Source organism: Bos taurus, chromosome 1, assembly GCF_002263795.3.
Source record: "Bos taurus isolate L1 Dominette 01449 registration number 42190680 breed Hereford chromosome 1, ARS-UCD2.0, whole genome shotgun sequence".
Classification (NCBI taxonomy): domain Eukaryota; kingdom Metazoa; phylum Chordata; class Mammalia; order Artiodactyla; family Bovidae; genus Bos; species Bos taurus.
The window spans coordinates 41449568-41472449 of record NC_037328.1 but is presented as its reverse complement, the minus strand read 5'-3'; the positions used below and the strand labels follow the sequence as shown (position 1 = coordinate 41472449).

At 37.3% G+C, this 22882-nt stretch overlaps 1 protein-coding gene across 14 annotated transcripts in view; it reads right to left on the bottom strand.

Annotated features, from left to right (window-relative positions):
- Positions 1–22882, bottom strand: part of EPHA6 (EPH receptor A6) — a 1033311-nt gene that overhangs the window by 535120 nt on the left and 475309 nt on the right. The window contains exon 7 of one of the 14 annotated variants that reach the window (XR_009494828.1): positions 81–22472. The exons of the other annotated variants lie outside the window; for them this stretch is intronic. The gene's annotated coding sequence lies outside the window, so the exon portion shown is untranslated. Of the gene's footprint in view, positions 1–80; positions 22473–22882 lie in introns of those variants that run through there. 14 annotated transcript variants of the gene reach the window in all.

Here is a 22882-nt window from a genome sequence, read left to right as displayed (position 1 = left end):
CCAACCAATGGAATATTCACAGGTATAGGAACCCATACTCACACTTTGAATAAGCAAACAAATATAACAACAAAAAGAAATGTAGTCAATTAATTTTCACTTAAGAAGCAGATTAAACTCATATTTCAACATTAAAATAACAAATTGTGGTGGTTACAAAACATTAACTACAGATTTCAATACTTCTGCCTCTGCTTCTGTTTCATGACAGGACCTGTTTATTCATATTTATTTCTAATGGAGGATGGAGTATAAACTGGGCTTATACATAAATGACTTTATCTATATGCAAATTGTCTCATGGAAATCTCTGGCAACATACTTATGGACAGGCCTATCTTAAAAACAATAAGCTAAATATCACATTTTAAATTCTTTCTTTTCTTTTTTTTTAATCATATTTTACCATACTTTCAGCTCATTCTCACTTCTTTTCCAGGGATTTGTGCAGTAAAACAAGACCAAGGCTAAAAAATATGCTATATAAATAAGGGTCAGTCTTTTTATCTTCACAGCTCAAATAAGTTCAATTTTACAGTCCTCTTTTATGGCACCAATCTACTCAGGCTTTGCCAACTGCTTTTGCATTGGATTTACAAGGTTTTCAAGCAAGAGTCAAAACAAAAGCTAAACAGTTGGAACAAGTTTTGTTCAGTTCAGTTCAGTTCAGTCGCTGAGTCGTGTCTGACTGTTTGAGACCCCATGGACTGCAGCACTCCAGGCCTCCCTGTCCATCACCAACTCCCGGAGTTTAATCAAACTCATGTCCATTGAGTCGGTGATGGCATCCAACCATCTCATCTTCTGTTTTCCCCTTCTCCTCCTGCCTTCAATCTTTTCCAGCATCAGGGTCTTTTCCAATGAGTCAATTCTTTGCATCAGGTGGCCAAAGTATTGGACTTTCAGTTTCAACATCAGTCATTCCAATGAATATTCAGAACTGATTTCCTATAGGATGGACTGGTTGGATCTCCTTGCTGTTCCAGGGACTCTCAAGAGTCTTCTCCAACACCACAGTTCAAAGGCATCAGTTCTTCAGCACTCAGCTTTCTTTATAGTCCAACCCTCACATCCATATGGAAGCAATCCTTATTAACTTGGGATGCTAGCATTTTACTTATCTAATTTAATTTTACTTAGTTTTGCATTGAAGGGCTTCCCTCATAGCTCTCTGGTAAAGAATCTGCTTGCAATGCAGGAGACTCCAGTTCGATTCCTGGGTCAGGAAGATCTGCTGGGGAAGGGATGGGCTACCCACTCCAGTATTCTCGGGCTTCCCTTGTGGCTCAGCTGGTAAAGAATCCTCCTGCAATACGGGAGACCTGGGTATGATCCCTGGGTTGGGAAGATCCCCTGGAGAAGGGAAAGGCTACCCACTCTAGTATTCTGGCATGGAGAATTCCAGGGACTAATACAGTCCATGTGGTTGCAAAGAGTCGAACATGACTGAACAACTTTCACTTTTCACTTTCACTTTGTATTGAAAGTAAAAGTGACTCACTTGTGTCCGACACTTTGCCACTCCAAGAACTATAGCCCACCAGGCTCCTCTGTCTATGGATAACCCCGGCAAGAATACTGGAGTGGGCTGCTGTTTCCTTCTCCAGGTTATTTTTGACCTAAGGATAGAATCCAGGTCTTCTGCATTGCAGGCAGATTCTCTACCTTCTGAGCAACCAGGAAATTGTAGCAACTGGAGAACTATAAAATCTGACCATTTCCCATATTCGTTGACAGAATTTTGTTTAGGTAATATTAAAATTTCTATAATTAACACTATTATATGAATTTATATAAAATTGATCATAATTTCATTTTATCACTAAGATTAAAATGCCTCACTAAACTGTTTTGTGAAACAAAACTAAAAGCCTTAAATACTCTTTTTACGCCTAATATAAAAAAAAAATTTCCAACTATTCACTTCGAAATTACTTCTAAGTGAAAAAAAAAAATCTATCTTTGAAGAATCCTTCTCCTATCTTCAGATTTCTAGTATGGGAATATTAATCAAATTAAATTACTTTATCTAAGAACATAAAGCTTTATCATCTAGGTCAGCCAAATCCAGCCACTAAGTGTTTTTGTAAATAAAGTTTATCAGCACACAGCCAGTATTCTTTCATTTATGTATTGTCCAGGGCTGCTTTCCTGTTGCAAGGGCAGAGTTTAGTAGTCTAACAGAGAATAAATAGCCTACACAGCCATATAGTTTATGATACTTACTATCTGACTTTTACAGAAAAACATTAGATTGTCAGGGGACAATGAACAGATCTGAAATCTACCTACATAGAATTTTCACATCTTTTATTTGGAAGAAATATTGGGAAATGTCCTGTTTATGTCATGAAAAAGCTTTGGTACAGTACAGAAAACTACAGTGAGGGTCTAATTTCATCAAAATTTCTGGCCAGAATCTGAATGAGAACCAGGAGCTGAATACCCTCAGTTTCATGTCCATCTACCACATTATACCTTCCTCTCAAGCAACATACACCTCACCTTATAGTTTTTCTTCATTAAGCTTTGTGACAGAATTATATCAAAAGAAAGAATTGTACAGAAAATAGCTTTTATATATCATGCAAAATTCTACAACTTAAAGATATTTTTATCTTATATTTTTACAAATATATTAGTAAATGAATTTAAATGCTTAAATTGTTCATTGAAAATTTTCCTTAGTATAACAATGTTAATATCTTTATATATTTTAGTCAGTTCAGTTCAGTTCAGCCACTCAGCCATGTCCGACTCTTTGCGACCCCATGAATTGCAGCACGCCAGGCCTCCCTGTCCATCACCAACTCCCGGAGTTCACTCAGACTCATGTCCATCGAGTCAGCGATGCCATCCAGCCATCTCATCCTCTGTCGTTCCCTTCTCCTCCTGCCCCCAATCCCTCCCAGCATCAGAGTCTTTTCCAATGAGTCAACTCTTCACATGAGGTGGCCAAAGTACTGGAGTTTCAGTTTTAGCATCATTCCTTCCAAAGAAATCCCAGAGCTGATCTCCTTCAGAATGGACTGGTTGGATCTCCTTGCAGTCCAAGGGACTCTCTAGAGTCTTCTTTAACACCACAGTTCAAAAGCATCAATTCTTCGGCGCTCAGCCTTCTTCACAGTCCAACTCTCCGTAAGTTATTACAAAAGAAAAGTGGTCTACCATCACTGCAAACCTTTTTTTGTCTAGGTATACACATCCTGTTTAAACAGGAGGCATTTAGTGAAGCATCACAAAAATTTAACTTAAAAGTACATCCCTGGTCTTTCTGTTCAGTTCCATTGATCTATATTTCTGTTTCTGTGCCAGTACCATAGTGTTTTGGTTACTTTAGCTTTGTAATAGCATAGTACGAAGTAAGGGAGCCTGATTCCACTAGGTCCATTTTTCTTTCTCAAGATTTGGGGTCTTTTTCACTTCCATACAACTTTTTGTTGTTGTTCTAGTTCTGTGAAAAATGACATTGGTAATTTGACAGGGATTGCATTGATCTGTAGATTGCCTTGGGTAAAAGAAAAAAAGATTAATCACATAGTTGTGTTCAGCTCTTTGGTACCCTATGGACTGTAGCCTGCCAGGCTCTCTGTCCGTGGAATTTTCCAAGCAAGAATACTGGAGTGGGTAGCTATTCCCTTATCCAGGGGTTCTTTGCGATACAGGAATTGAACCCAGCTCTCCCACAGTCACCATGGAGGTGGCTCAGATGGTAGGTAAAGAATCTACCTGCAATGTAGGAGACCGGGTTCCATCCCTGGGTTGGAATGATCCCCTGGAGAATGGAGTGGCAACCCACTCCAATATTCTTGTCTAGAGAATTCCATGAAAAGAGAAGCCTGGTGGGCTACAGTCCATGGAGTCACAAATCAGACACATTAGACTGCCTTGGCTAGTAACAATATTGATTCTTACCAGTCCAAGAACATGGTACAGAAGTCGCCTACATGTGAAGAACGAGCTCCGTTCTGAGAGTGCATTCATAGTCTGGTTTGTAAGTCCAACAAAGTTAGCCTAGGTATCCAACTAACACAATTGGCTATATAATACTATATTGTAAAAGGTTTATACTTTTCACAAAAATAATACATAAGAATAAAAAAAAACATTTTAATTCATACAGTACCCTGAAAATTACAGTAATGCAGTACAACTGGCATGCAGGAGATGGCATTGACTGAACAGGCAAGAAGAATTACTGACTAGAGGAGTGAAAGGAGGTGGGAGATGGTAGAGCTGAAGGATCATCAGCAATAGGAGACAGAGGGCAAGTACACCTGATGTTGATGGCACAAGTTCTGGTTTCTTGCTGGATTCAATTCTATCTACCCTCTTGAAACAAAACTATTCAGTGATATTTGGGGACTAGTTCTTTTTTTTTTTTTTTTTTTTCATCATAGATGACATGGTAACACTCAATGGCATTATGAATGGCTGCTGAAACCTTTGCGTACCGTTCTACATTAGGGTTTTGTGCCTCAGAAACTAACAGTGCCTCCTTCAGTTCAGTTCAGTTCAGTTCAGTAGCTCAGTTGTGCCCCACGCCTTGCAACCCCATGGACTGTAGCATGCCAGGCCTCCCTGTCCATCACCAATTCCTAGAGTTTACCCAAACTCACCTCCATTGAGTCGGTGATGCCATCAAACCATCTCATCCTTTGTCATCCCCTTCTCCTCCCACCTTCAGTCTTTCTCACCATCAGGGTCTTCTCAAATGAGTCAAATCTTTGCATCAGGTGGCCAAAATATTGGACTTTCAGCTTCATCATCAGTCCTTCCAATGAACACTCAGGACTGATCTCCTTTACAATGGACTGGTTGGACCTCCTTGCAGTCCAAGGGACTCTCCAGAGTCTTCTCCAACACCACAGTTCAAAAGCATCAATTCTTTGGTGCTCAGCTTTCTTTATAGTCCAACTCTCACATCCATACATGACTACTGGAAAAACCATAGCCTTGACTAGACGGACTGTTGTTGGCAAAAATAATGTCTCTGGTTTTTAATATGCTGTCTAGGTTGGTCATAGCTTTTATTCCAAGGAGCAAGTGTCTTTTAATTTCATGGCTGCAGTTACTATCTGCAGTGATTTTCGAGCCCCCCAAAAGTAAAGTCTGTCACTGTTTCCACTGTTTCCCCATCTATTTTCCATGAAGTAATGGGAACAGATGCCATGATCTTAGTTTTCTGAATGTTGAGCTGTAAGCCAACTTTTTCACTCTCCTATTTCATTTTCATCAAGAGGATCTTTAATTTTTCACTTTCTGCTATAAGGGTGGTGTCAGCTGTATATGTGAGGTCATTGATAGGTCTCCCATCAGTCTTAATTCCAGCTTATGCTTCATGCAGCAGGGTATTTTGCATAATGTACTCTGCATATAAGCAGGGTGACAATATACAGACTTGACATACTCCTTTTCCTATTTGGAACCAGTCTGTTGTTCCATGTCCAGTTCTAACTGTTGCTTCCTGATCTGCATACAGGTTTCTCAAGAGGCAGGTCAGGTAGTCTGGTATTCCCATCTCTTTCAGAATTTTCCACAGTTTGTGGTGATCCACACAGTCAAAGGCTTTGGCATAGTCAATAAAGCAGAAATAGATGTTTTTCTGGAACTCTCTTGTTTTTTTGATGATCCATTGGATGTTGGCAATTTAACCTCTGGTTCCTCTGCCTTTTCTAAAACCAGCCTGAACATTGGGAAGTTCACAGTTCATGTATTGTTGAAGCCTGGCTTGGAGAATTTTGAGCATTACTTTGCTAGCCTGTGAGATAAGTGCAATTGTGTGATAGTTTGAGCAATCTTTAGCATTGCCTTTCTTTGGGATTGGAATGAAAAATGACCTATTCCAGTCCTGTTGCCACTGCTGAGTTTTCCTAATTTGCTGGCATATTGAGTGCAGCAATTTCACGGCATTATCTTTTAGGATTTTAAGTAGTTCAACTGGGATTCCATCACCTCCACTAGCTTTGTTCATAGTGATGCTTTCTAAGGCCCACTTGACTTCACATTCCAGGATGTCTGGCTCTACGTGAGTGATCGCACCATCATGATTATCTGGGTCGTGAAGATCTTTTTTTGTACAGTTCTTCTGTGTATTCTTGCCACCTCTTCTTAATATCTTCTGCTTCTGTTAGGTCCATACCATTTCTGTCCTTTATTGAGCCCATCGTTGCATGAAATTCCCCTTTGGTATCTCTAATTTTCTTGAAGATATCTCTAGTCTTTCCCATTCTATTGTTTTTCTCTACGTCTTTGCACTGATCACTGAGGAAGACTTCATATCTCTCCTTGCTATTGTTAGTGCCTCATTAAATAAAAATAATCTTCTTGCCATGTGCTGCATCATAAGTGTCTCCAGTTCTTCAGCTCCTTCTTCTTTTTGTCTTTGTCCACCTTCTCTCTGTGCCTCTAATCCATCAGGCCTTTAGTAAGCGCCTCATGTTGCACAGCCACAGTATTGTACCGTAAAGTACAGAAAAGCACAACCACTTATTGTGGTTGCATGCACATGACAGTTTAAGCAGACATGTGAAATAATTTATGTGATTGGACATGTGAATGCACGTTCACATCCTTGAAAGTTCACAAATTGATAGTTCATGTGTGGGAAACTCCCCGTATATCTTTCTGTTTGTGTTGTTTTCCATTTTTTTTCATCAGCATCTTACAGTTTTTAGAGTACAGCCCTTTGACTCATTGGCAGGTTTATCCCTAGGTATTTTATTCTTTCAGATGTGATGGTAAATGAGATTGTTTCCTTAATTTTTTTATGATCTTTTTTACTGAATAGAAATACAACATATTTCTGCATATTAATTTTGTATCCTGTGACTCTACTGAATTTGTTGATGAGCTTTAGTAGTTTTCTGGTAGTGTCTTTTGGATTTTCTAAGTATAGTAGCCTGTCATCTGCAAATAGTGACAGTTTTACTTCCTTTCCAGATGGGGTTTCTGTTATTTCTTTCTCTTCTCTGACTTCTGTGGCCAAGACTTCCCACTATGCTGAATAAAAGTGGTGAGAGTGGGTATACTTCTCTTCTTCTTGTCCTTAGAGGAAATCCTTTTGGCTTTTTACAACTGAGTACAAGGCTTGCTGTGGGTCTATTGTGTACAGCCTTTATTATGTTATGTTCCCTCTATGTCCACTTTCTGAAGAGTTTTTATAAATGCATTTTGAATTTTATCAAATGCTTTTTCTGCATCTACTGTGATGATCATATGGAACAAGATAAAAAGCCCAGAAATAAACCCATACACCAATGGTCAATCTACAACAAAGGAGGGAAGAATATGCAATGTAGAAACAACCATCTCAGCAACAAGTGGTGCTGGGAATACTGGACAACCACATGCTTAAAAATGCAATTAGAAAATTCTCTAACATCACACAAAAAAATAAACTCAAGATGGATAAAAGTCATAAATGTGAGACTAAATACTATAAAAACTCCTAGAGAAAACATAGGTAGAACACTTTTTGACATATATTACACAAACATTTTTTGGATTCATCACTTAAGAGTAATTAAAATAAAAACAAAAATAAATGAGACCTAATTAAACTTTAAGTTTTTGTACAGCAAATGAAATATAAACATAATGAAAAGACAACTTACAGAATGGGAGAAAAGATTTGCAAGTGATGCAACTGATAAGGGCTTAATTTTCAAACATACAAACAGTTTATATAACTCAACATCAAAACAAAAAAATAATCCAATAAAAAAAACTGGCAGAAGATCTAAATAGACATTTTTACAAAGAAGACTACAGATGGCCAACAGGCACATTAGAAAATGCTCAATGTCACTAATTATTAGAGAAACACAGATCAAAACAACAATGAGATATCACCTCACCCTAGAAAGACTGGCCATCATCAAAAAGTCTACAAATAATAAATGCTGGAGTTTGGAGAAAAGGAAACCCTCCTACACTGTTGTTTAATCACTCAGGTGTGTTCGACTCTTTTGTGATCTTTTTGGGACTGTAGCCCACCAGGCTCCACTGTCTATGAGATTTTCTGGGCAACATTTTGGAGTGGGTTGCTATTTCCTCCTCCGGGGGTAACGTAAATTGGTACAGCCAGTATGGAGACCAGTATGCATGTTCCTTTAAAACTAAAAACAGAGTTACCATATGATCCTGCAATCTCATTCCTGGGCATATATCCAGAGAAAACTCTAATTTGAAAAGATACAGGCATCCAAATTTTTCACTGTAGTGCTATTTACAATAGCAAAGACATGGAAGTAACCTAAATGTCTGTTGGCAGATGAATGGATGAAGAAGAAGTGGTATAAATATAAAATGCAATATCACTCAGTCATAAAAGATAAAAAATAATGTCCTTTGCAGCAACATGCATGGACCTAGAAATTATCATACTAAGTAAGCAAAAGACAAATATCATATTACATCACTTATACATGGGATCTAAAGAAAAAGATACAATAAAATTATTTAAAAAACAGAAAAAGACTCACAGACACAGAAAACAAACTTATGGGTGTTAAAGGGAAAAGGAGGAGAAAGATAAATTGAGGTGTTGGGATTAACATATACACACTGTTGCTGCTGCTGCTAAGTCGCTTCAGTTGTGTCTGACTCCGTGCGACCCCATAGACGGCAGCCTACAAGGCTCCTCCGTCCCTGGGATTCTCCAGGCAAGAACACTGGAGTAGGTTGACATTCCTTCTCTAATGAATGAAAGTGAAAAGTGAAAGTGAAGTCGTTCAGTTGTATCCGACTCTTCAAGACCCCATGGACTGCAGCCTACCAGGCTCCTCTGTCCATGGGATTTTCCAGGCAAGAGTACTGGATTGGGTCGCCATTGCCTTCTCCAACATATACACACTGCTATATATAAAAATAAATAACCAACAAAGACCTGCTATACAGCTTATTGAATTATACTCATTATTTTTAAATAACTTATAAAGGAAAAGACTCTGAAAAATGTGTATGTGTATATATATGTGCATACATATCATATATAATATGTATGTATACATATTATAATCACTATGCTATATACCTGAAACTAGGAAGACACTGTATATCAACTGTACTTCAATAAATTTTTTTAATATTTTAATAAATGAAAATTTAAAAGTGGATCCCTTTATTTAATCATGTTTTCCTTTATTTAACACATTTATGAATATTCCTAGGTGCTAGGCACTGTAGTGCCCTCAGGATACAGTAATGAATTTGATTTATTTCTAACAACAAATCAGGAACCATTTAGAATTGTTATGTCAACACTTTTAAACATTTGTCATTTCGAGTACCTTGAGATGTTTTATAAATCCCCAGAAACACATCTTTAAGCAATTCTCATGATATAGGTATAGTCATTAATAAATATAAATTGATTCTGCTTAGCAATGAATATTGCCTTTTAAAGCAAAATGCTGATTATACAGAGTATTTTAAAATTGACTAAGGTGAAGATGTAAAATAAAATATTAAACTGTAAATATTAGCTAGGTTTGCTATGGAATTTTACATGTACCCTAACATATTCACTTGGACTAATTAGTAAGTGGTTCATAAATTATTACAAACTTATAACTTAAAAATATTCAATATTCAGTTTTTCTTCCATTCATCCATTCAATAAACATATCATGGGTTCCACATATGAGCCAGGTTCTATTCTAGGCACAGAGACTATAGCAAATAAACACGACAGAAGTCCTTGCTTACATGGAGTTCACATGAAAGCTGGTGAAAAACAGAAAATAAATGTTTCAGTAAAATGCAAATGATGATAAGTGTCATGAAAGAAAGAAAGGAAGAGAATGCAGTCAGGGGTGGTGACTACATGAAAAGTTAAAATTTTAACTGAAGTGGTCATGAAAATTCTCTATAACCTAATGCCACTGGAGCAAAGAACTGAAGGAGGTAACAAAAGGACAGAGGCCATGAGGCAAGAATGTACCTGGGGTGTTTGAGCAAAAGCAAAATAGATCTCATGGTTGGGCGGAATGGCTGGAGTTTTGTGAAATATATTTCTTTTGGAGTTGACAATATATGTATATCTGAAGAAGTGTACCAGAGAATAAATGCATTTTAAATTTGAATTCTTTCTTTCTTTATTAAATATATATTTTAATTTTTCTTTTTCTCTGAAGTTTATAAAATGTGCTCTATTATTAAAATACATATATTAATTAATCATATAAATACTTGTTTCAATTTTAAGATTTAACATTTTGAAAGACCTAAGACCACTTTCTATTTGACAATAGACTTCTGTGTTTCAATATCCACCTTTGATATACTGACTCCTTCAATTCAGGCAAGACATTGTAGTGATGGCCAGCAAAGTTCATGTGCTCCGAGGACAGGTCAAAAGTCTCCTGGAGTTTATACGTTTACTGTGGTTGCTCATCATATTTTCTGTAAAGACTAATAAAATGCTATCGATAGCATATTGAAAAGCAGAAACATTACTTTGCCAACATAGGTCTGTCTAGTCAAGGCTATGGTTTTTCCTGTGGTCATATATGGATGTGAGAGTTGGACTGTGAAGAAGGCTGAGCACTGAAGAATTGATGCTTTTGAACTGTGGTGTTGGAGAAGACTCTTTTTGTTTTTTTAATTTTATTTTTATACTTTACAATATTGTATCAGTTTTGCCAAATGTCGAAATGAATCCACCACAGGTATACCTGTGTTCCCCATCTTGAACCCTCCTCCTTCCTCCCTCCCCATACCCTCCCTCTGGGTCGTCCCAGTGCACCAGCCCCAAGCATCCAGTACCGTGCATCGAACCTGGACTGGTGACTCATTTCATACATGATATTATACATGTTTTAATGCCATTCTCCCAAATCTCCCCACCCTCTCCCTCTCCCACAGAGTCCATAAGACTGATCTATACATTAGTGTCTCTTTTGCTGTCTCGTACACAGGGTTATTGTTACCATCTTCCTAAATTCCATATATATGCGTTAGTATACTGTATTGGTGTTTTTCTTTCTGGCTTACTTCACTCTGTATAATAGGTTCCAGTTTCATCCATCTCATTAGAACTGATTCAAATGTATTCTTTGTAATGGCTTAGTAATAGTCCATTGTGTATATATACCACAGCTTTCTTATCCATTCATCTGCTGATGGGCATCTAGGTTGCTTCCATGTCCTGGCTATTATAAACAGTGCTGCTATGAACATTGGGGTACACGTGTCTCTTTCCCTTCTGGTTTCCTCAGTGTGTATGCCCAGCAGTGGGATTGCTGGATCATAAGGCAGTTCTATTTCCAGTTTTTTAAGGAATCTCCACACTGTTCTCCATAGTGGCTGTACTAGTTTGCATTCCCACCAACAGTGTAAGAGAGTTCCGTTTTCTCTTGAGAGTCCCTTGGACTGCAAGGAGATTCAACCACTCCTTTCTGAAGGAGATCAGCCCTGGGATTTCTTTGGAAGGAATGATGCTAAAGCTGAAACTCCAGTACTTTGGGCACCTCATGCGAAGAGTTGACTCATTGGAAAAGACTCTGATGCTGGGAGGGATTGGGGGCAGGAGGAGAAGGGGACGACAGAGGATGAGATGGCTGGATGGCATCACTGACTCCATGGACGCGAGTCTGAGTGAACTCCGGGAGTTGGTGATGGACAGGGAGGCCTGACATGCTGCAATTCATGGGGTCGCAAAGAGTTGGACACGACTGAGCGACTGAACTGAACTGAACTGAATCTTTGTATTTAATCTGCATTTTCTGAGTAAGGTATGCTTCTAATTTGCAATAGGTACAGAACAAAATGAATGGTTTGAATAAGTTACAACTAAATAACTAGAGTTTTATAACTACTGCTGCTTACCCTGGGCCCAGGTTTAAAAAGGCAATGTGTCCTAATGTTTAAAGAGCACAGACTTCAGGAACCTGAATACCTGACTACAAACTGTGGTTTGTCCATTTCTTAACTCCATGATACTGATGTTTTACTTAGTCTCTTTTTTTGTGTCAGTTTCCTTGACTGGAAAATGTGTATAATGATACCTTTCTGGGTTGGCTTTTATTATGATTTAAGGACAGTGTCTGACACAATGTTTTTAATGTTATCTCATTAAATGAAAGTTGAACTGCATCCTTCCTAAAACCAATCAGAACTCCAAAGAACAGATTCTGTCTTGAAACACTTTCTCAAACAGTCATAAAATCATCAAGTCAAGTAGGAAATAGCTTAAGAAGATGCTGTCTAACAAATATCTGAAGAGAGAAAGGGCCATGGATTGAAGCCACAAAAAAATACATGAAAGACTATTTAAGAATTTTGTGATTTATAATATCTTTGGGTTTCTAAGGCTGTATTCAGATTAGGTGTAATGGTTCGTTTTTGCATTCTACCATGAGAAAAGTTGACAGACATTCTAATATCTGGCATTCGGTGGTAGAGATTTAGTACCTGAGGTACCTAGTATCTCATCCACCGTGAAGGTAGCAAGATTCTGATTCATACATGAATTAACTTCCTGCTTTGAGACTAGTAAAGCTGTTCTCTGAAGTCTCCTTTTCATATACCTGCCCTCATTTAACCAGATGCATAATAACCCTCACTACCTTCCCTGCTTTTTTACATGAACTAATCATTATTTATACATCTCTATTTTCTAATATTTCTTCCGGGTATTCTGTTAAGATAAAACACAGCTTTATGATGCCCTTTCCTATCAACACTAGACTATCTGTTTCAAGATAGTAATTAACTTCCTGCTTAACCTGTCACACTTAATTTGAAATTGGGCACACAAGGCTATTAAAAACTGTGGTTGTGGTGTTTGCATCTGGCTGAGACACTAGCCACTGGCAGCCTTGATTTATCACGCTTCATTTAAATTCCTGTGCCAATGATTTTAGTTCTTAAATGCTGTGACTGGCATTTATGGATTTCAAAATCAAAGTGAAACTAAGCTACAGTTAAGAACTCAACAGCTCAGATCGATGAAAAACAGCTTTATAACTGAGCACCCTGCACTTAAATCCTAGGGGCTTGACCAAATAGTGCTTAGTGCTCAGAGATGTTGCTGTGGGAAGACAAGTGTCCTATTTTAATGACTGTTTATAAATCACAATCAAACTATGCGTCTTGTAACAGTGCCATGTAAATTTGCTCCCAGATGGAAACTATTTTTTGCTAAGCCTGTTTCTTTAAAAGAACAACTCCCTAAAAGTAAGCTTCTCCTGACAAATCTCATCTTTGACATTCAAATCTTTTTTATCCAACATTGCTCATGTTTGAAGAAGTAGAATATAACATTGCTACTAAGACCTTTTCCATAATACTGCATGAAAATTGCTTCCTAAATTGAATGAGCTTAATTCTATAACTTTCTTATTAAAGGCTGACTGTGGTGCAAATTTTGATTCACTGAAAGCTTCTTCAGATATGAACATGGAGAATTAGGCTTTTTCTACAACTCTGTCAGAAACAAACTGTGAAAATTTGTTCCTCCTGCACGGCTTCATAATTTCAAAGCTCAACCCTTCTTATATGTTCAGTCCAAATGTTCTTCCTTTTATATTAAAGCTCCTCCACAAAGTACTCCAGCTCAGTTAAGCATCTCTCCTCTGAACTAAAGTATTCACATCTGATTCTTATAACTTGAATGCTTAAATTAAAAATATGCTTTTTATTTTTCGCTCGCCTTTTTCATTCTGCTAAACTTGTCTCCCCAGTTACAGTAAATAAGGTATTTGAGGAAGCCACACTAATTTCTCCCTTCCTTATCAATACTACATGATAAGCCACTGTACTGATCATGTATTCAGTTCACTTCAGTTCAGTCACTCAGTCGTGTCCGACTCTTTGTGACCCCATGAATCGCAGCACACCAGGCCTCCCTGTCCATCACTAACTCCCCGAGTTCACTCAAACTCATGTCCACTGAGTCGGTGATGCCATCCAGCCATCTCATCCTCTGTCGTCCCCTTCTCCTCCTGCCCTCAGTCCCTTCTAGCATCAGAGTCTTTTCCAATGAGTCAGCTCTTCGCATGAGGTGGCCAAAGTACTGGAGATTCAGCTTTAGCATCAGTCCCTCCAAAGAACATCAAGGACTGATCTCCTTCAGAATGGACTGGCTGGATCCTCCTTGCAGTCCAAGGGACTCTTCAGAGTCTTCTCCAACACCACAGTTCAAAAGCATCAATTCTTCGGCACTCAGCTTTCTTCACAGTCCAACTCTCACATCCATACATGACTACTGGAAAAACCATAGGCTTGACTAGACAGACCTTTGTTGACAAGTAATGTCTCTGCTTTTGAATATGCTATCTAGGTTGGTCATAACTTTCCTTCCAAGGAGTAAGCGTCCTTTAATTTCATGGCTGCAATCACCATCTGCAATGATTTTGGAGCCCACAAAAATGAAGTCTGACACTGTCTCCACTGTTTCCCCATCTATTTCCCATGAAGTGATGGAACCGCATGCCATGATCTTCGTTTTCTGAATGTTGAGCTTTAAGCCAACTTTTTCACTCTCCACTTTCACTTTCATCAAGAGGCTTTTGAGTTCCTCTTCACTTTCTGCCATAAGGGTGGTGTCATCTGCATATCTGAGTTTATTGATATTTCTCCTGGCAATCTTGATTCCAGCTTGTGCTTCTTCCAGCCCAGCGTTTCTCATGATGTACTCTGCATATAAGTTAAATAAGCAGGGTGACAATATACAGCCTTGACGAACTCCTTTTCCTATTTGGAACCAGTCTGTTGTTCCATGTCCAGTTCTAACTGTTGCTTCCTGACCTGCATACAGGTTTCTGAAGAGGCAGATCAGGTGGTCTGGTATTCCCATCTCTTTCAGAATTTTCCACAGTTTATTGTGATCCACACAATCAAAGGCTTTGGCATAGTCAATAAAGCAGAAATAGAAGTGGAACTCTCTTCCTTTTTCCATGATCCAGTGGATATTGGCAATTTGATCTCTGGTTCCTCTGCCTTTTCTAAAACCAGCTTGAACATGTGGAAGTTCATGGTACACGTTTTGCTGAAGCGTGGTTTGGATAATTTTGAGCATTACTTTACTAGTGCTTAATAAATGTTTGCTCACTTATTTATTAAAAAATGTATTTATAGAGCTTTATACCTAGTAATCTTCAATGCTCCAGGGATAGAGTGATGTGTGTTCAGTCGTTTAGACGATTTTACTAGGTAAATGACAGAGATGCCACTCTGTTACCAGTACCTATTTAAGTTCTTAGAATGATCATTAGGTGATAATGATGCTTATTACTAGTACTGTCTCTACATGTTTTGGTAACATCATGTAATACAAACCTGGTAAAGTAATAACAGAAGAGAGTTCATAGGAGACATTGAAGATGGTGCTACCTAAGCATGGCTTTGGAGCTGAATCCTAGAATGCCCTCCCTTTGTCTCACTTTGAGGAAAAAAAAGGTTTTGAGTCACCTTCCCTTCTTATTGCCCTCTTACTGCAGAAGGACAGCAATGGTCAATGAAGTAATTATACAGGTACAAAAGAACTAATCATTAAAACTGTTCTCCTGTTAACTTTGTATATGTGTGCTCAGTTGTGTTGAACTCTTTGTGACCCCATGGACTGTAGCCTGCCAGGCTCCTCTGTTTATAGGATTTCCTAGCAAGAATACTGGAGGGGTTGCCATTTTCTACTCCAGGAAATCTTTCTGACCCAGAGATCAAACCCACGTCTCTTGCATCTTCTGCAATGACAGGCAGATTCTTTACCACTGCACCATCTGGGAAGCCCAGGATAGATTGAACTGATCAATAAAATATGTGGAAAACTTTAGCCCTCCTGGAGCTTAAGGGCTTCCCTTGTGGCTTAGCTGGTAAAGAATCTGCCTGCAATGCAGGAGATCTGGGTTTGATCTCTGGGTTGGGAAGATGCCCTAGAGAAAAGAAAGGCTACCCACTCCAGTATTCTGGCCTAGAGAATTCCATGGACTGTATAGTCCATGCAGTTGTAAAGAGTCAGACACAATTGAGCGACTTGCAGTTTTCCAGAAGCTTAAAATCTATTATTGAAAGATTAAATTATATTTGGAATTTATTACATCAAGGAAACAAGTGACAGAATAAGGAACACATACAAATCAGTTTGAAGAGTTACTTAGGTACAATCGTGAGAAATGATAAAAGCAAAGGGTAAACCAAAAAACTCAAACAAATAAAAAAAAAGGAAGCTGAAAGTGGCAGAGACCGTAACGTGGGGAAAAAAATGGGAAGAAGGGAGAAGAGGGGATGACACTTATATTTCTGTTTAAACCATATAAAATTTAATCTAATTACAGTCACATTTCTAATTATATATGAGAAGGAAATGACAAACCACTGCAGTATTCTTGCCTGGAAAATCCAATAGACAGAGTTGCCTGGTAGGCTACAGTTCATGGGTTGCAAGAGTCAGACACAACTTAGTGACTAAATCACCACCACCCCATATACTATGTATCTATCTATCTATCTAGATATGTATATTCCAAAAAATAGAATATTTATTTCTTTTTGCTGAGAATAAGGTAATATGGGCTTGAATATGGGATGAAATATTACGGAGATACTTCTTTATGTCCAAAAACAATCGCACAAATTGAAGTCACCATGGAAAACTAACAATAATACTGCAAAATATAGGGTAAGACCTATAGAAAGAGCTGTATACATGGAAAATTACAATGAGATTTTTTTATGGAGTAGGTTTCCTTTCAGTTGAGGTGTCAAATTTATAAATTATGTTATTTTCATATTTTTATTATGTAAATTCTTTGGAATTATATAGACATGTTTTAAAATATTAAAAGACCATGCACATAGAATGTTCATATTACTCAATGCAATTACTGAATATTATAATGCTCATCATGCTATCCAATGTAATAGACTTATTTTGCAGATGAAGAATCTGAGGTTCAGAAAGATTAAATATCTTGCCTGAATTTACACAGCTGGACAGTAGCAGTTTAGGGACTAGAACTCAGAGTTGATCAGATTCTTCCCAGCTAAACTATGACTAAACTATGGACATTTAAAGAGAATTTAAAAAATGACATGATGAGCTATAAATTCATGAGAATGCAGATGGTAAATAGCAGGATAAAGTATGTACAGAGGATATGAAATTTAAGGCCCTGGAGATCCATAACACCAGACTATAATCCCTCCTGTATATTTCCAGTACATTCTTGTTTATGCTATGCTACATCACTTCAGTCGTGTCCGACTTTGTGTGACCCCATAGACGGCAGCCCACCAGGCTCCCCTGTCCCTGGGATTCTCCAGGCAAGAACACTGGAGTGGGTTGCCATTTCCTTCTCCAATGCATGAAAGTGAAAAGTGAAAGTGAAGTTGCTCAGTCCGGTCCGCTCTTAGCGACCCCATGGACTGCAGCCTACCAGGCTCCTCCATCCATGGGATTTTCCAGGCAAGAGTACTGGAGTGGGGTGCCATTGCCTTCTTGTTTAGGTTGACACAACTGAACATTACGCCTTCTGTAGTTTTGTTTCAGAATGATGAGCCTGTGAACAAAATGCTTATTGTTGATATATCCTAAGTGAGCACTTCATGATTAAGGGGCAAAAGGATCAGGGTATTAAATCTTTAAAAGGTTCACTTTATGTATGGTAAAAATTTGTGTGTATTTATATACACCCATACACTTAATTTACCTACTTCTTTAGTAAATATTTGGGCTTCTCTGGTGGCTCAGAGTAAGGTGGGAGACCTAGGTTTGATCCCTGAGTTGGGAAGATTCCCTAGAGAAGGAAATGGCAACCCACTCCAATATTCCTGCCTGGAGAATCCCATGGATGGAGAAGCCTGGTGGGCTACAGTCCACAGGGTCCCAAAGAGTTGGCGGACATGACAGAGAGACTTCACTTTCACTTACTTTAGTAAATATTTAATGTATAGATTTTATGTGAAATGTGCAATGTTACACCTTGGCATATATTTATGGAGAAACCAATAGAAAAAATTTACATGCAATGGAAATGAAGAGCATGGTAATTATGGTAAGAGGGTAAATATAAGGAGCTATAATAGGATAATCAGGGCCTGATCATGGAGGAGCTCACAAGTCACTTTAGAGAACTAAACAGTCATAGACCCACCCCACAGAGAGAAACAGTGCCAACATTAGAAAATGTTGCTATTCATTTTCTTATGATTACACGTGTGCACTAGTTGTTTACATACTTGGATGATGATGTATACAGAGTTTCAGGGCCTGCAGTCCTTACAATACTGTCAGCATTATTCTCATTCACTAAACTTAATATTCTGCCTTATGGGCATAGTACATTTGTTGACTATTTATTCTTGGTAATTTAGGATATTTACACATTTCATTATTATACTTAATGCATGATTATACACCCATATACTATTTCTATATGTTTTATCTTTCTTAAGATACTAATATCGGTCAGTTCAGTTGCTCATTCATGTCCAGCTCTTTGCAACCCCATGAACTGCAGCACACCAGGCCTCCCTGTACATCACCAACTCCTGGAGTTCACTCAAACTCATGTCCATTGAGTCAGTGATGCCATCCAACCATCTCATCCTCTGTCATCCCCTTCTCCTCCCGCATTCAATCTTTCCTAGCATCGAGTCTTTCAAATGAGTCAGTTCTTTGCATCAGATGGCCAAAGTATTGGAGCTTCAGCTTCCATATCAGATATTAATATACCTAGTGTATTAAAAGGACATAGTAATTTTAAGGTACTGGAAGCACATTGCCATATAATTTTGTAGTTTTCCTATAGTGATATGGAGTTCTTACCAAATTATATTCTAAGCTGACATAATTATTACCATTTACCAAAGAAAATCTTAGGAAAAAAAAGTCCAACTTAATTACAAGAAAATTACCTATCATTGTTTAAATTTTCATTTGTCTGAAATTTAGCAAGAATTAAATTATTTCTTTTTTCAGCAGTGCTCCATGGTGTGTGGGATCTTAGTTTCCCAGCCAGGGATCAAACTTGCCCCCCTGCACTAAAAGATCGGGAAGTCTTAACCACTGGACTGCCAGGGAAAACTCAAGATTGAAATTCTTTTTTAATGAATATTAGGTAATAGTATCTCTTCTAAGTAAGGATTGACAGCTCATCCTTTGCCCATTTTCAGTTCAGTCACTCAGTCGTGTCCGACTCTTTGCGATCCCATTAACTGCAGCACGCCAGGCTTCCCTGTCCATCACCAACTCCTGGAGCCTACTCAAACTCATGTCCATCGTGTCAGTGATGCCATTCAACCATCTCATCCTCTGTCATCCCCTTCTCCGCCCACCTACAATCTTTCCTAGGGTCTTTTCGAATGAGTCGGTTCTTTGCATCAGGTGGCCAAACTACATTTTACCATGGTCTGTTCTTCACATGGACTTCCCTGGTGGCTCAGACAATAAAGTATCTGCCTACAATGTAAGAGACCTGGGTTTGATCCCTGGGTCAGGAATATCCTCTGGAGAACTAGCTACTCACTCCAGTATTCTTTCCTAGAAAATTCCATGGACAGAGGAGACTGGTGGGTTACAGTCCATAGGGTCACAAAGAACTGAATATGACTGAATGACTAACAAATATTTTATCATTTTAATTCTTCACTTGTATCTTACCTAGCTTGTTACTTTTTATCATTTTATTTATAAAGACTTTGATATATGAAATCTCTATTAAACTCATCTGTTATTTGCTTTGTAATTTATTTTTATATGATTCTCTATTCATCTATACTTAATTTTTTTAAGATGTTATGCTTGTATTTACTTGGTTAATAACTTGGGATTTATTTCAGGGTATTTTCTTAGTTGAAAATTAACTTTAAATATTTTAAACAATAATTTTCCCTCAAAACATTTTATTCAATGATTTATAATTTTCCTATTGATCTTAGATGTGTTCTTTATCCTATATTAAATTTCTCTGTATATTAAGAACTTTTTTTCAAGGCTCTTTTGTTCCTTTAACCAGAAACTGTTTCTATCTTCTCTATGGAAATATAAATTAATTCCTAAAATATGAGCTAATTATTCATTAGTTGATTTTGATTAAATATACTTCTGTTTTAAGTGATACACCTGAGAATAATTTTGAAGAAAAAGCCATATACAAATGGAACAGCATGACATTTTTCATTTATATAAAACCTTCATTATCTAGCAACCAATATTTTTCATATAAAAGTACAATGCAGTGAACTTATAGATAGTATTATGAAAACTTGATACCGCACTTTCTAAGAAAAGTTTTTACAGAGAAAATTAAGCAAAATTTTAGTGATGAAATTAAATCACAAGAAAAGTAATTAGTTCTTGAAAATGAAAATATGAAAATAAAGGGTTTTATGCAAAATCCAGCTCAGAAATAGAACCTGTATGCCATGTTTATGTGCTAAGTTTACAGAATGTGAGGTTTTGCTTGGTTTCTTTAAATGTCAAACATATGTAGTCTTCTTAGTTGTCAAATAATTAAGTAAAAATGATTTTTGTGTCTTTTGACCTTAAAATTAGAGTTATAAGTTAATATCCAAAAATACATAAACAGCTCACATAAATCAACATCAAAAAATAAACAACTCGATTAAAAAAATGAGCAGAAGACTTGAATAGACATTTTCCATAACAGGATATGCAGATGACTAATAGGCACATGAAAAGACATTCAATGTCACAAATCATCAGGGAACTGAAAATCAAAACCAGAATAAGATATCATCTCACACCTGTCAATCACTGTCCTCAAAAAGAACACAAATACAAAATGTTGGTGAGGATGTGGAGAAAACGGAACACATATACCCTGCTAGGGGGAATGTAAATAGGTTTAGCCACTGAAGAAAACAGCATGGAGGTTTCTCAAAAAAGTAAAAATAGGCCTACCATACGACCCAGCAATTCCAATCACAGGTAAAAAGAAAGAAATTTACACGCATCCCAATGTTCAAAACAGACCTATTTATAGTTGCCAAGATATAGAGGCAACCTAAATAAAATTTTGCCATTTGCAAAAGCATGGATGGACTTGGAGGATTTTATGGTAACAGAAATGTCAGACAAAGATAAACCCAAAGATAAATACCATCAAGTATCTGCCTGCAATGTAAGAGACCCGGGTTCGATCCCTGGGTCAGGAATATCCCTCGGAGAATGTGCTACCCACTCCAGTATTCTTCCCTAGAAAATTCCATGGACAGAGGAGCCTGGTGGGCTACTGTCCATGGGGTCACAAAGAGTTGGACATGACTGATTCTACATGATGATACATGTAGAATCTAAAAAATTACAACTAATGAATATAACAAAAAGAAACAGACTAATAGAGAACAAATTAGTGGTTACCAATGGGGAGGAGACAGGTGGGGAGGTGCAATATAAGGGTAGGGGATTAAAAGGTATGAACTATTATGCATAAAAAAGCTACAAGGATAAGCACAGGGGATATAGCCAGTAAATTTTACCATATTATACCATACCAGTATATTTTACCATAACTATAAATGGAGCATAATAACCTTTAAAATTGTTATCATTATATTATATAACTAACATTAATATATAGCATTGCACATACTATACATAAATAAAAAAATAACACTATAATTTTCCCTACAAAATCAAGTTCCTATTAGGGTAACTCTTCCCATACTCTACCTCTGGTGCCTCACAATGGACTTAAGTTACATGAAGGCAAGTATATGACTTCATGCCCACCTCTGAAACTGTGAGCTACCACAAAGGAGGAAAAATAAAACTATGGAAGTAGAAAATAAATTTTAAATTAATAACAGAAATGAAAAATTGGGACATTTGTAGAGAAGAGCTTAGAGAACGATAGTTCTAGATCATAGTACAAAAATGATGAGTTTGTCTTAAAAGATCATTAAAACTTTAATTCTTAATATGTAAAGAAAATAGACATATCAAGGACGTATCATTAAAAAAAGGTCTATCATAATTTAATGCATTTAGGTTACTTCTTGCATTTCACCTAGCATTATGAATTCCTTTTTTATTCAGAAAATTAGAGTAAAAATTACATTATATAAAATTTTTAAAAAATCTCCAATATATAAATAAAGTAATCTAACTAGAATGTTTACTGATGGTTTCCTATCTTAAATAAAGTGTTATGATGCAGAGAAAGAGACCGTCTAGCTCTTGAAGTGCAACTTATTTTTTTGTATTTTCTTCTTTAATAGGCTAATAGGCAGAGGGAAGATTTTAGGCAAAATTCATGAAAGACAGGCTTCCCAGGTGATGCCAATGGTAACGATCTAGCATGGCAATGTCGGAGACGTAAGAGATGAGGGTTCAGATCCCTGGATCGGGAAGATCTCCTGGAAGAGGGCACGGCAACTTATTCTAGTATTCTTGCCTGCAGAATTCCATGGACAGGGGAGCTTGGAGGGCTACAGTCCAGGGGGTCACAAAAGAGTAGGACATGACTGAAGCAACTTAGCACGCATACACAAAGAAGACCATCCTAAAAGAGTCAGTGAAAATATACAAGAAAATTGGAATTATTGCTTAGATATATTTGAAATGGGATAAAAATGGCATTTATTTGTAACATAAAATATATTTATACAAATAGTATAACATTTATAAATTCATCTTGACTGAAGACATGTAGCTGAATTATACATTCTCTTGAGATTCTTTAAGGCATATGAAAATTGTCACCTTATAAGTATATAATATGGGCTGGCAGCAGTTAGGGTAATAAAATTCAGATGGTGGAAAATATTTTAGGACATAATTTTACATGTCAGTTATCTTTAAATTTAAAAATATAATTAAGTAGTACTTCAAATAGAGTTTAATTGTTCTGCTCTTAATACAACTATCTCACATCTTGAAAAACAGCTAAATAAAAACCAACTCAAAACTGTT